This window comes from Ipomoea nil, unplaced genomic scaffold (assembly GCF_001879475.1).
Source record: "Ipomoea nil cultivar Tokyo-kokei standard unplaced genomic scaffold, Asagao_1.1 scaffold2921, whole genome shotgun sequence".
Classification (NCBI taxonomy): domain Eukaryota; kingdom Viridiplantae; phylum Streptophyta; class Magnoliopsida; order Solanales; family Convolvulaceae; genus Ipomoea; species Ipomoea nil.
The window spans coordinates 1281664-1295592 of NW_017619349.1; the positions used below are offsets into that span (position 1 = coordinate 1281664).

Consider the following 13929-nt stretch of genomic DNA (forward strand, 5'->3'; position numbering starts at 1 on the left):
CAAACAAGGTAGAAGAATGGAATTGAGACATGTGATAAGGCTATGTGTGGTACGCATCACACATGCCATGCAAGTTCTAAGTGGACCTAATTTATATATCTAGGCATTTTCTTTTGGTAAATTAGGTTTCCAACTTACGGTAAATTAATTACGCTAAATTAATCACAAGTCCTCAAAATCTTTGTTTAAGGACGTTGGATAAGGTAAATCGCGAGTCGTTCAATAAGTCTTCGATTTTCAGCATGTTACTTTTGATCGTTTAAAAAAAAAAAAATACTTTAGGTCTCTCAATGACCCACACGTCTTCACTGAGAAGAAGACTCCACCCTACTGTTGGAGCAAAACTTTCAAATTAAAGTGAAAGTTAAAATGACCATTGAACTATCGAGCTACGCCCACGTCGCTATATCTTGGCATTTTTTTAAATCTGGGAGTATGATTGCATGTCTCACATTTGTTGTAATTAGGTTGTAGTGGGTGACTTTTATAGTACAGTGTGGAGAAAAATAATTACTAATCATACAAGTGTTGGATGCTAGAAATCTCATATATGTTTTTCTATTACCTTATCTAAGGTTTTTGATCGGAAATGTCATTTTTAATTATTTATTTTTATCCCTTTAGAAATTTGGATTTTTTTTTGGGTCTCTATTTTCAGTTATTAATTAAACGTGGTTAGAAACTTTAACCATCTTTAATTGTTGATCAGAAAATTTAGTTGTTTAAATTAGGGGATAATTTCAAACCATTAGTATTGGTTGGCAAACTAAAAAAAGAAAGAAAACAATTATTCATAGTTTATGCAATCCATGACAAATATATTTTTTGCTATAAGAAAAAATAAATTTACCTACGAAAATTTATAAGTAAATTATAGAAATAATTAAATATTTAATTTACAAACGAATTTTTGTAGGTAAAACACTGAAAATTCATAGGCATTTAAAGTAACTATTTAATCTAGATCCGTGCTATAAACTCCTCCTGGGTCGAGTTAGATGTATAAAAAAATTAAAGATGATAAAAAAAAATTTATCCTTGATTTTTTTTAATATTTGTGATCTTAGCTTTGTCGGATTAATCCTAAGTCCACAGGACCATGCTTCTAAAACCATTGTAAAGGTAAATCGTGAGTTAAGCCTTTTTCTTTTTGTTGTTGTTTTGTTTTGTTTGTTTGTTTGTTTTTTTTTTTTTTTTCCCTAATTATACGTATATATGCTATTCATAAATCATGCTGACGGTGTAAATGACATAATTTTATTTATTTATTTTATGTGGGGTTGTGGGGTTTGGTTTAGGTCACATATATATATCAATAATAACTACAACGAACAAAATAGTGTACCATAAACATGGCTGTTTTTTTGGCATGTCCGACAGTGGCACAGTGGTTAATCCCCTCGCTAAATTGTAGGTACTTCTTTTAGGTGGGAAAGCTGGCCTGGAGATTTAAGACTGCTCCATTCTCAAAGCTAATGATCGAACTCTTGACCTTTGGTTAAGGATGAATGAATCCCTTCCACTTAACCACACCCTCCAGGTTACATGGCTGCTTTTACATCATTTGATCTGGCAGCATTATGAAGTAGGAAAACTTAAAGTTTTGAAGATATATATATACACACACACAAAGAGCATTGTAATTAAGCAGTTGTGTGATATGGGAAGACATATGTGTATGGGGTACAGATCAAATATGTGATAAGATTCCATCATTGTTGTTTCTTAACCACTTGGCATATGGACCATCCTTAAAAAAAAAAAAAGTAAATAATATTAAAATTAATATATATATATATATATATATATATATATATATATATATATATATATATCCGAGGCAAACATATGGACCGTCCTTTTGGTCTGCCGTGTCCTTGAAGGCAATTTATAACGTGGACCAAGGTCGACATAGTATTATGAACTCTCGATCAAAACAATGTCGTTTTGATATTTAAGTTTTAACTTTAATTTTTCATTTTTCATATTTCAACACAAATTTTAATTTATTCTAGTTACAGAATCAATACTCTTAAAGTACAGAATTTCAAAATGCAAGACACAAAAATTCACAATACAAGACACATACACATGTTATATATTTACTTATTCTCAAATCTGATTTATGTAGATAATATATGTCCTATAGGCACATAATTTTATAATACAAGACATAAATTTGTAAAATAAACACACAATATGTTGAGTGTTACATAACTACTAATCTATTTCAGGTACAAAACCTATACGCTTAAGGTACAAAATTGCATAACATGAGACCAGAAACGCATAACACAAGACACAAACACATGCTTTACAGTAAAAATAAAAAAAAAAAAATCTGTAATGTGAATTAAACAACAAACATCGCCGACAAAATTAAAATTCAAAACTATGTCGTTTAGGATTAGGATCCAAAGTGTATTGTGGACCCTGGTCCACGATATAATGATTTGTATAGTAGTTGCATCAGTTGATGCGATCATGATTCAAGTCATCATGCAATTATCAGTTTTGGTTCCACTTTTCCACCTAATCTTGAAACCAATTCAACATATATTCCAGGTAACGTAATATTTTTGAATTAATTCAGCGATCTCAATATAAATTACTTGGATACGTAAAGATAGGATAAATAAGTAAATGGGAAAAATATATGAACTCTTAGTGCCTCATGGCCAACGATCAAGATGAAGCGGTAACTTCTACCTCATCTAGTTACAATAATTTGGTTGATATATGCTTCTTTTTGGGAATTGATATGATACATTCTTAGCAATGTTAAAGAAAATTCGATGAAATCCAAAAAGAGTACGAAGCTCTTAAACCCAAAAATTGCCTACGTTAAGAGTGATAACTCTCGTACGACTAAGGAACTCAAAAATCTCAATAGTCTTCCGAAACAGTTAGACGATTAAGGTAGAGAACACAAGGCTCAAAGAGGGATGAAAATCAAGAGAGATTAGAGAATAGAAGTTTAGAGAGATTATTGTCACACATGACGGCAGCTTCAAATCAATGGAGACACACTGCTGGAAATTATGGAATTTTCGACCACCTGAAAGTGATCTTAAATCAAGTCAAAAGCCTTGTTCTGACCACTTTGGTATCCGGAAAAACCTTTATTGCTATTTCCGACCACTTTTTACTTTCGACTTTATTTAAGATCACTTTTAGGTGGTCGGAAATTCCATAATTTTCAGTAGTGACATCGCTAGCTGGCTATAAAAAAAGTCATCGTGGGATAGGACTGGACTTGGTTTTGATCCTTCATGCATCTTTTCAATCACCACGAAAACATCGATCATTATTTGTTAAGGAATCAAGCCCTCAACCAGTAGATGTAGTGGAATATGTCCATGTAAACTCAAGTTCTAACTGAGGAGGATTTTGAGCGGTTATAACATCATTTAAACATATTTGTTAATGGTTATCGAACTAGAAAGATCACGAGTTCAATTCTTATCAATATCTTCATGCACGGTCAAGCTGGCCCATCATATTATACATGGTTTGTAAACAATTACACAATAACATGATTCGTTTACTTATCACTTATCAGTATACACTCTCGAGTAATGATGGTAGGTTTGCTTGTTATTCAAAATAATAATAACTTAATAGTTTTTATTTTCAACTTTCAAAGTACATGTCAATTAGGTATCAATCGAGTAATGTTACTTTAATTTAATAATACCTATATATGTGATGGAATTAATTAACCCGGGGGTCCGTGTTAATTAATCCAATTAATGAATAAACATCTCCATGGAGAAAATATAAATGAATATTATGAAGTGATGATTGCGGGGAATCAATAAATAAATAGACAGACACAAAGATATTTAACGTGGAAACCAATACGGTGAAAACCACGAGCCTTTTTGGGCTAAGCCAAGCCGAAATCCACTAAGTAGTTGTAGGTGTAGTATATATACATAAGGTGGCCATGGAGTATAAGGAAGAATCCATAATATATATGCAGAAGAAAAGGTTTTATATCTGATATTTCTCCCCTTTTTGTCTGCATCCCGGAATCTTTATATAATGTCATTTGTTGTAACTTCCCGTAGCCTTCCCTATTTTCTTACCATGATGACCTCTTCTCTTTGACTAATTAATATCATTATTATTATACATAATAATAATAATAATAATAATAATAATAATAATAATAATAATAATAATAATATGGCAGGCATATTATATTATTCCATCAATATGATTCTAGTACGACGCAGTCCTGTTCTTTTTTTGTTCTTGGCATGCAACATCAACAAGTTGGATATAATGGTTGTCCAAAGGTTAGTAGTATCTTTTGAGATCACAAAAAGCAAAAGTGATAATATTAAGAGAGAGAGAGAGAGAGAGAGAGAGAGAGAGAGAGAGAGAGAGAGAGAGAGGGACAGAACAAAAAACAAAATAATAATAATAATAATAATAATAATAATAATAATAATAATAATAATAATAATAATAATAATAATAATAATAATAACAAAGGGGATCAATCATGTAATATAAAAATGTTTTAAATACGTGTAAATTACATACCTAATTGCTAACTTAACTCTAATCTTTATTACATTTAGACATTTAGTTGACTAGGAAACCCTACACCACTACTTTGTAATTTTGAGGTATATATTGGATAAATTTTATTATTGTGTAATAATCTATAAATTATACATGAGAGGTAAATCGTATTAAAATATCATGTACAATGCAATCAGCGTACCGGTCAGACCCTAGTCTTCATGCGCGCAAGGGATTCAATCCACAACTTCCATCATCCTAGGTCTTTTTCCCTTCATGTTTTCGGTGGGATTCAAACCCCAACACTATCATCTTTAGTCGTGACATCAAATTAGACAATGAACCACTATGTTAAGTCTCGGGACTGATATTTTATTACATTCTTCCCAAAAAAGGTTGAATCCCCAACCCCAAGACCCCTCCACATCCTGACATAATAGAGCATTTGAAAAGATGTAGATCATGATAACTCAGCTGAACACAGAGACTAGACATTTGCTTATTGAACACCAAGAGCCCCTCACTTTGGTTTGGTTTTTGTGTGCCCGTGTTTTAAAAATTACGGAGTAATTATTATATGGTTTCCAATGTGGAGGGTATCGGACAAGGAGTCAGAGTGAAGAAAGAAGGAATGTCGTATTACGCATGAACTGTTTCGTCAACCTTCCACACCAAACAGAGGCTCGTATAAGAGCAAAGGGAAGAAGGCGGGAAAAATTGTTACAACAGAAAAGCCTAGCTAAAATACAAGAAAGCCCCTACTTATTGTTTGTTGTGGAGGGTGTAACCGTCTCATCCAATACCCCCCCCCCCCCCCCCCCCCCCCCGGTAAGCTGGAGCATACATGTCATGTATGCCGAGCTTATGAACGAAAGTGCGGAACGAAGAAGTGGGAAGAGGTTTTGTGAATCCATCCGCCGTTTGATTTATAGAAGTGACAGATAGGAGCTTTACTAATCCTTGCATTACTTTTTCACGAACCATGTGGCAATCGATCTCTATGTGTTTGGTGCGTTCGTGTAAAACGTAGTTTTCGGCTATGGCTATTGCCGATTTATTGTCGCAGAACAAGGTGGCAGCTTTGGTAGTTGTCACTGCGAGATCATTAAGGAGATATGTGAGCCATTGAATTTCGCACACTGCAGCTGCAAGAGCACGGTACTCGGCCTCGGAGCTTGAACGGGAGATGGTAGCTTGCTTCTTTGATCTCCATGAGATTAGAAAGGAGCCAATGAAAATGCAGAAGCCCGTAACGGACTTGCGTGTCTCAATGCAAGCCGCCCAATCTGAGTCTGAAAAAGCTCTAAGGTGCAACTCTGTCTGTGAGGGGTAAAATAATCCTTGGCCGGGTGCAGATTTGATATATCTCAGCACCCGGTGTGCTGCTGTAAGATGTATGTCCGTAGGGGAGTCGACGAACTGGCTTAATTGCTGAGTGGCGTAGGCAATATCATGCCTCGTGGCTGTGAGGTAAAGAAGCCTACCTACCAGCCGTCTATATGAACTAGCATCAGGCAACAATTGGCCTTCACCATGTATGAGCTTTAACCCGGGAATCATGGGAGTATCTGCCGGCTTGCTGTCAAGGAACCCTGCTTCTTCTAGTATTTCGAGGGCGTATTTCCTTTGACAAAGGCTTAAACCATCCTTTCCTTGGTGTGTTTCAATCCCCAGAAAATACCCCAGGGGACCTAAGTCTTTGATTCGGAAAGTGGTATCCAGAAACTGTTTGAGGTCTGTAATGAGACTCAGGCTAGCACTGGCAACAAGTATGTCGTCCACGTAAACAAGAATGGCAATAAAACCAGCATCATTATTCTTAGTAAACAATGATGGATCGGCCTGGGATTGAGTAAATCCAACTTGGATGAGGGCTGCAGTAAGTTTGGCATTCCATTGGCGACTTGCCTGCTTCAAACCGTATAATGAACGTAGAAGTTTGCACACTTGGTTTGGCCTTTCACTCTCAAAACCCGGAGGCAAAACCATGTAGACTTCCTCATTAAGATCCCCATGTAGGAAGGCGTTGTTGATATCCAATTGGTGAATGTGCCAAGATCTAGAAGTGGCAACACAAATGAAAGTCCGGATCGTTGTCAGTCTAGCAACTGGAGAAAAGGTGTCAAAATAGTCGATGCCGAGTTGTTGAGTGTAGCCCTTGGCTACGAGTCGTGCCTTATATCTTTCGATTGTACCGTCAGCTTTCATCTTCACTTTGTATACCCACTTACATCCAATGACTTCTTTTCCCGGGGGCAGCTCAGATAACTCCCAGGTCTTGTTGTCTTGAAGAGCTTTTATTTCTGAAGCCATGGCATCTCTCCAACAAGTGTGCCGAACAGCTTGGTTGTAGGTTCTTGGTTCACAAGTGGATGTGACTGCTAGAGAGAACATTCTGTGCACAGAGTCAAGGTTAGCATAAGTCATCCCCTTTGATATGGGATGAGGTGAAGATCTGTTTTGAACCACATTGTCACAATAATAGTCCTGTAGCCTGCTGGACGGTTGTCTGTGTCTGAGTGAACGTCTAGCCTGTATGATAGGAGAGGGACTAGAGTCATGCGTGTTATCTGCATTATCAACTGCATGATTATTTTCTGGTGCATCATTGTTGGTCCCATCAGACCTGCATGGTAGGGATATATGCGAATTGAAATCAGATGATGATCCATTCTCCTCATGCTCATTGTGAGACTGTGGCTGAATCTCTTGATTATTATGCGGCACTGGCAGATTATGATTTTTTGCACATTCTTGGGGAGTTGGTTGAAAGTCAGTATCTTCATGACTTGTGATTGAAATATTTGGCAAAGGTGGTACTAAATCTTGTGAAGATTCATCATCTATTTGACAATTCTTGGAGGCAAGAGGAAATTGGTCTTCATAGAAAATCACATCGCGAGATATGAAGGCAGCCTTCTCACCAAGATCATAGAGTAAGTATCCTTTTACCCCTGCAGGAATGCCAATGAAGATACACTTTCGACCTCTAGGTGCCATCTTATGGCGTGAGGCAGGTAAGGTGGCAGCAAATGACAAGCAACCGAAGACTTTTAGATTAGAGAGATCTGGAACCTTACCATGCAGCTTGTGATGAGGACTTGACCAATCAAGGACTATAGATGGGAGCCTGTTGATAATGTAAACGACATGGAGCACACAATGTCCCCAAAACTCAAGAGGGATGCCTGCTTGAAATCTTAGGGCCCGATCAACTGCCAAAACGTGTTGATGCTTCCTTTCAACCACAGCATTTTGTTGAGGGGTGTTGACACAAGATTGTTGATGGATGGTGCCATTTTCATCAAATAAAGCTTTCATGTTAAATTCCAGGCCATTATCACTTCTCAATGCCTTTATAGTGACTCCATACTGTGTGTGAACCATTTTGAAAAAATCCTTGATTAAGCCCCTTGTTTCTGACTTGTCTCTCATGAGTTTTATCCAAGTAAATCTGGAACAATCGTCCACAATAGTGAGAAAATATCTTTCTCCATTCAAAGTCTTGATGTGGAATGGCCCCCATATATCCATGTGGACTAGATCAAAGCAGGCAGCAGAGACAGTTTTGCTCAGGGGAAAGGGATTTCTCTTATGCTTAGCAAGATGACATATGTCACAAGCCATGCTCTTATTACTGGAAGCAGAAATATCAAGAAGATGCAGTTTATTAGAGGGAAAATGTCCCAAGCGTTGGTGCCACAATTCAACCTTATTACAAAACATAGAAGTTTGATTACAATTATCAAAAACAAGATTAGCTGATGGTGGATCATTGAGCAAGTACAGCCCCTCCTCTTCTCTAGCAAAGCCAGTCGTCTTCCCATGGTCCGTTAGAAGGCACTGACCATAGGTAAATAACAAAGAGTGAGATGAATTCTTCAGCAACTTATTCACAGATATTATATTGAACTTGAATGAAGGGATGTGTAATGCATCTCTTAGCCACAGATTGTTGTTTAACCGGATGTTTCCCATATGTTTAACAGCCACACAATCCCCATTGGGTAAATTTACCATAGCACCAGTCACAGTAGAGTAATCATCAAAGAAAGCAAGAGAACAAATGATATGATCAGTGGCTCCCGAGTCTATGATCCAATTAGACGATGTCATGCAAGCAGTATTAATATAAGTGGAGGTGTAAAACTTGCCTTCATTACCAGACTTCGTGTTGTTGAAGTTAGGAACTAGAGGAATTGCTGCATTGGTGGACTGTTGACTGTGTCCTGTGGCACCAGTGGCTTGCTGTTTGTGCCCCATTTGATCAAGGAGGGAGATCAAACCTTGAACCTGCTGGGGAGTGAAGGTCTGTCCTGGTTGTGCAACTGTGGCATTAGCATGCTGCTTTCCTTTGTATTTGTAGCCTTGTACCCAACCCGGGGGGAATCCGTGTTTCTTGTAGCATTTTTCAACGGTGTGTCCATTCATGCCGCAAAAAGTACATTTAGCCATAGATTTACCTCCTTCTTCTGAATTCATCCTTCTGCCATTAGAGTAATTGAACGCAGCAGCCATTGAATCTATCGGCTCACTGAATTGTTCAGATTGGGTCTGAATAGCATTTTCCTGGGTGAACTCCGTGCCAAACTTGTTGAGATTCATAACATTGGAGCTGCCTCTCAAACTTCTCGGCCATGACCAGCACCTTGTGTAGCTCCGGAAGGGGATCAAGCACTAGAACTCCGGATTTCAGAGAGTTATAGGCTTCACCGAGTCCCTGTAAGAACCTTATCACCTGATCAACTTCTCTGTCTTTCCTGATCTGATCCACAAGACCACATGAACACCGCGGCGTGCACTTGCATATAGGGAGTGGTCTGAGATCGTTCATCTCTTCCCAAATCGTGCGGCACCTGGTATAATAGTCATTAACGGTCATAGCTCCCTGTGTGAGATTATTCATTTTGCTATGTAGGGATGAGATGCGATTCGCATCTCTCTGTGAGAACCTCCTACGTAGATCGTTCCAGATCAACTTTGCCTCATCCATGTACATAACGCTTTGCGCAATGGATGGGATCACAGACCTCAAGATCCATGAAGATGCAATCACATTGCATCTTCTCCACGCACTGTATTGATTATGAGTTTGATCCGGCGCTGGAAGGCTTCCATTGACTATTCCCCATTTGTTTTTGACTTCAAGGGCCACTCTCATGGAGATACTCCATGTTGCATAGTTGTTGATGCCAGAAAAGGGGGGGACTCACAAGTATTGCGTTAGGATTTTCGCTGCTGCTCAGATAGAACGGATTGTCTAGGTCTTCGACGGCGTTGCTCCTCTGCGGAGCCGAAACTCTTTGAGCATTGATATCTGTCGGTGATTCCAGTTGAACTCCCTGGCTTGATTCACCGACGACCGCGGCGGCGTAACTCTCCCGGCGGCGCTCTGATACCATATTGGACAAGGAGTCAGAGTGAAGAAAGAAGGAATGTCGTATTACGCATGAACTGTTTCATCAACCTTCCACACCAAATAGAGGCTCGTATAAGAGCAAAGGGAGGAAGGCGGGAAAAATTGTTACAACAGAAAAGCCTAGCTAAAATACAAGAAATCCCCTACTTATTGTTTGTTGTGGAGGGTGTAACCGTCTCATCCAATAGAGGATTCTGGTTTAAAGGGAAATTATGCTCAACTAATAAGAATATGATTACATTAATAATATTTTCCATATACCAACTCAAAGCTTAAGTATTTACTCTTTTTTTATTATTATTTTATTGCTATTGACTCTGTTACAATGCAATATCTATATATACCGCATTCATTAAGATTTAAACTCACAACCTCTTATAGGGAGTCCAACTCGATGCTACTAGACCACAAGGTCTTGGCAAGTATTTGCTCAGTTTATTAGTTTAATAAATGTAAAATATTTACAATATTTAATCTCACACATTAAAAGTGGGCATACTAAATAAGTTGACTTTCGACTTTTTGATTTTGTGAAAAGGTTAGATCTCTCTACACTACATATCTCTCTCCATTCTCTTTATTGTCTTTATTTTTTAATCCCCTCCGATCCCTTTCCTGCTATGGATTTGTTGATGGAAAGCTCACATAAGTTATATATGTTTTTAAAATTAATTGGAGTGGCTGGATTGGTAATGACTCCTTTTAATCATATCCCACGACTCTAATCAATCTAGTTTAAATACTCATTAAAAAATAAAAAGTCGACTTCTGCTTTGCTAAGCGATCTGCGAATCGCGCTGCCCATTTAGTTGCACGGGAAGTCGTTTCTATGTCAGGTTGCGGAGAGTGATTTGATGACTCTCTTCCCTATCTTGCTGATTGTATTCATTCGGAGAATGCATTAAGTTATCCTTTCCAAAAAAAAAAAAAAAAAGTCTTAATTAATTGGTGGATCATTATTTCGGTTACGTTACGTATTCATTTTTCATAGAATCCGTGAAATCATATATATATATATATATATATATATATATATATATATATATATATATATATATAAACATCAATTAGTGAAAAAAAAAAAAAAAAAAAGATCTGAACACTTGGGGTGGAATCATAACGATTCCACTATTTAAAAAAAAAAAAAAAAAAAAAAAAAAAAAAAAAAAAACTAGCTAAATGAAGCGTGTTGTGCAACTAAATAAAAGTCCAATGTTAAAAATAATTGTATAGTTATCATAGTTGAAAAAATCGTTAGGCACTTCTCGGGCATCCGGGGCGCCTTTGCGGCGATTAATTGGCGCCTAGGTGTCCGTATTTTTTTATTTTTTTTTTAAATTTGTTTTAAAATTTTAAATTTTTTAAGACTTGATAATTATAAACTATTTAATACTTTAACAGTTAATACTAAAATATTAAATACTAACCTAAAAAGCATTTACAGCACGTTTGGTTCACGGAATAAATTTGGAAGGAATAGGAATGCTATTCCACAGGGAATGGAATAGGTAAGGAATAGAATAAGAATTGTATTCTGTTGTTTGGTTGGCTGAAGGAGTAGACTTTAGTAATTGTATTCCAGTATTTGGTTGGTTAAAGGAATAGAAATGGAATAGGTTTTAAAGACATAAATACCCTTATACAAAATAATAATAATAATAATGAATATGATTATGATATACTGAATGTTATATATATATATATATATATATATATATATATATATATATATATATATATATATATATATATATATGCATGTGTGTGTGTGAGAGAGAGAATAACAATAATAATAATAATAATAATAATAATAATAATAATAATAATAATAATAATAATAATAATAATAATGAATATGATTATGATATACTGAATGTTATATATATATATATATATATATATATATATATATATATATATATACACACACACACACACAAATAATTTTATTTAAATATATATATTTATTGATAGATTGATAGATAAAAATTATAATTAATTAAATATATACATTTATATAATACATTATATTTATTAAATAAATATAAATATTATATAATATGTAAAGGGTATTTTTGATATTTGTGCTATAAAAGCTATTCCCAAGGGCATGGGAATAGCTAATACCAAGGCCCCCCCTAGGAATGGCTATTCCCCTTGCGAAGGTAATAGCTCATTCCTAGGCATGTTATTCCCATGACAAAATGATCCAACCAAACGACGGAATAGGTCTATTCCAAGGAATGTTATTCCATTCCTGACCTATTCCATGAACCAAACATGCCATTAGAGTTTGAATAATTTAGTGTTATTTTACTCAAAACGATGTCGTTTTGAGTGAAATAAATCATTTAAAAAAGAATGAAACAATAGCTAATCGGCCGCCTAGGAGGCCTAGTCGGTGCCTAGGATGCCTAGGTAGTTAGCGTCTAAGTGGAGCATAGGCGGCCTAATTGGCCGCCTAAACCACCAATTATGGTGATATGCGAGGTGGCCGGCCGGTGCCTAGCACTTAGGTGCCGATTAATCAATGCCTATGTGGAATTTTTGCAACACTGATAGTTACATAATCAAAATAAATAGAAAACCACAATAGTTTAACGTACAATTGGTAATTAAGTTGACTTTTATATCTATTTATCGTATTTTATTCTAACAAAATATTCGTATAATATATTTAGAAATTGAAATAATCCTCATCGATCATATTCAACATTCAACAATTTGCACTATCAAATATATAATTATATGTAGTTGAATAAAAAATTTACTTCATTTTGCTGAAACTCAAAGATATAAAAGAAAAAATATTACATTTATGTTTTTAACAATCACAAGATTTGAGTTAAAAGTTTTTTATATACCAATACTATAAAATAATTATGCAGTTAATTAAAAAAACAATTAAAAAATAAAATTCAACAAAACACATATACATGTTAAAAAAAAAAAAAAAAGACTAGTAATAACAAATCCTTAGAAGGTAAACTAAACTAAGAAGAAAAATGTAAATAAATTAGAAGGTATTTGTAATTTGTAAATGTATAAGAAAGAAAGCTAAATGTATAAGCTATCAGTGTAACCAATTACATTAATATAGTTTTAATTAAAATTAATTTTTAGTTAATTGTTAGATTGCTAAGCATATTGTGCTAAGATGCCATGTAGTGATCATTCTCATGTAGGAGATCATGAGATCGAGTCTCAGTGGAGCATTTAAAAAAAAAATAGCTAATCGCTATTCAATGATTGCCAAAAAATAAGGGTATAATACATGACGAATGTTATCAAACAAGATGCATCACTAGCATAATGATTATGTACATTAACCTTTGTTTTTATGGATGTATAAAATGAATATTATGAACCTACTATAGAATTAATGAAAATACATATGGCATACATTTAATTTAGTATTTATGTACATTAAAGTTTGGTTTATGGGCATATAAAGCAAATATTATGAACATAATATATGATAATGTTATTAAATATGATACACTAATCAATACTTAATATAAAATGACATCATTTAGGATCATGGTCATCCACTAATTTGGCATTAAAACATGAGAAGATGAAAATATATCAATGCTATTAAAATTAATATATATTTAGAAATGTAAATTATTATTATTATTATTATTATTATTATTATTATTATTATTATTATTATTGTTGTTGTTGTTGTTGTTATTATTCGTAAAAAGTACCACACATGCATGACTTGTATTTAAATAAATAAATAAATATATATATATATATATATATATATATATATATATATATATATATATATATATATATATATATATATATATATATATCTCTTGGCCCTATTTGGTAAAATAGTTAGTCTATAGGTCAATTTTGACTTATTTAACCATTGTTAGTTGTTTGACTTGGTTTAAAAATCAATATAAGTGTTTGGTTAATTAGCTTTTTGTACTCCAAAATGCTAAAATTCAAAAAGC

The 13929-nt window shown here is 34.8% G+C and overlaps 1 long non-coding RNA gene across 1 annotated transcript; it reads left to right on the top strand.

Annotated features, from left to right (window-relative positions):
- The first annotated feature begins 2026 nt into the window (after positions 1-2026).
- On the top strand, positions 2027-13184 carry LOC109160888. Its single transcript, XR_002050824.1, has 3 exons — positions 2027-2093; positions 11517-11522; positions 13169-13184. It is a non-coding gene; the product is annotated as an uncharacterized LOC109160888 (long non-coding RNA).
- The last annotated feature ends 745 nt before the right edge of the window (positions 13185-13929 follow it).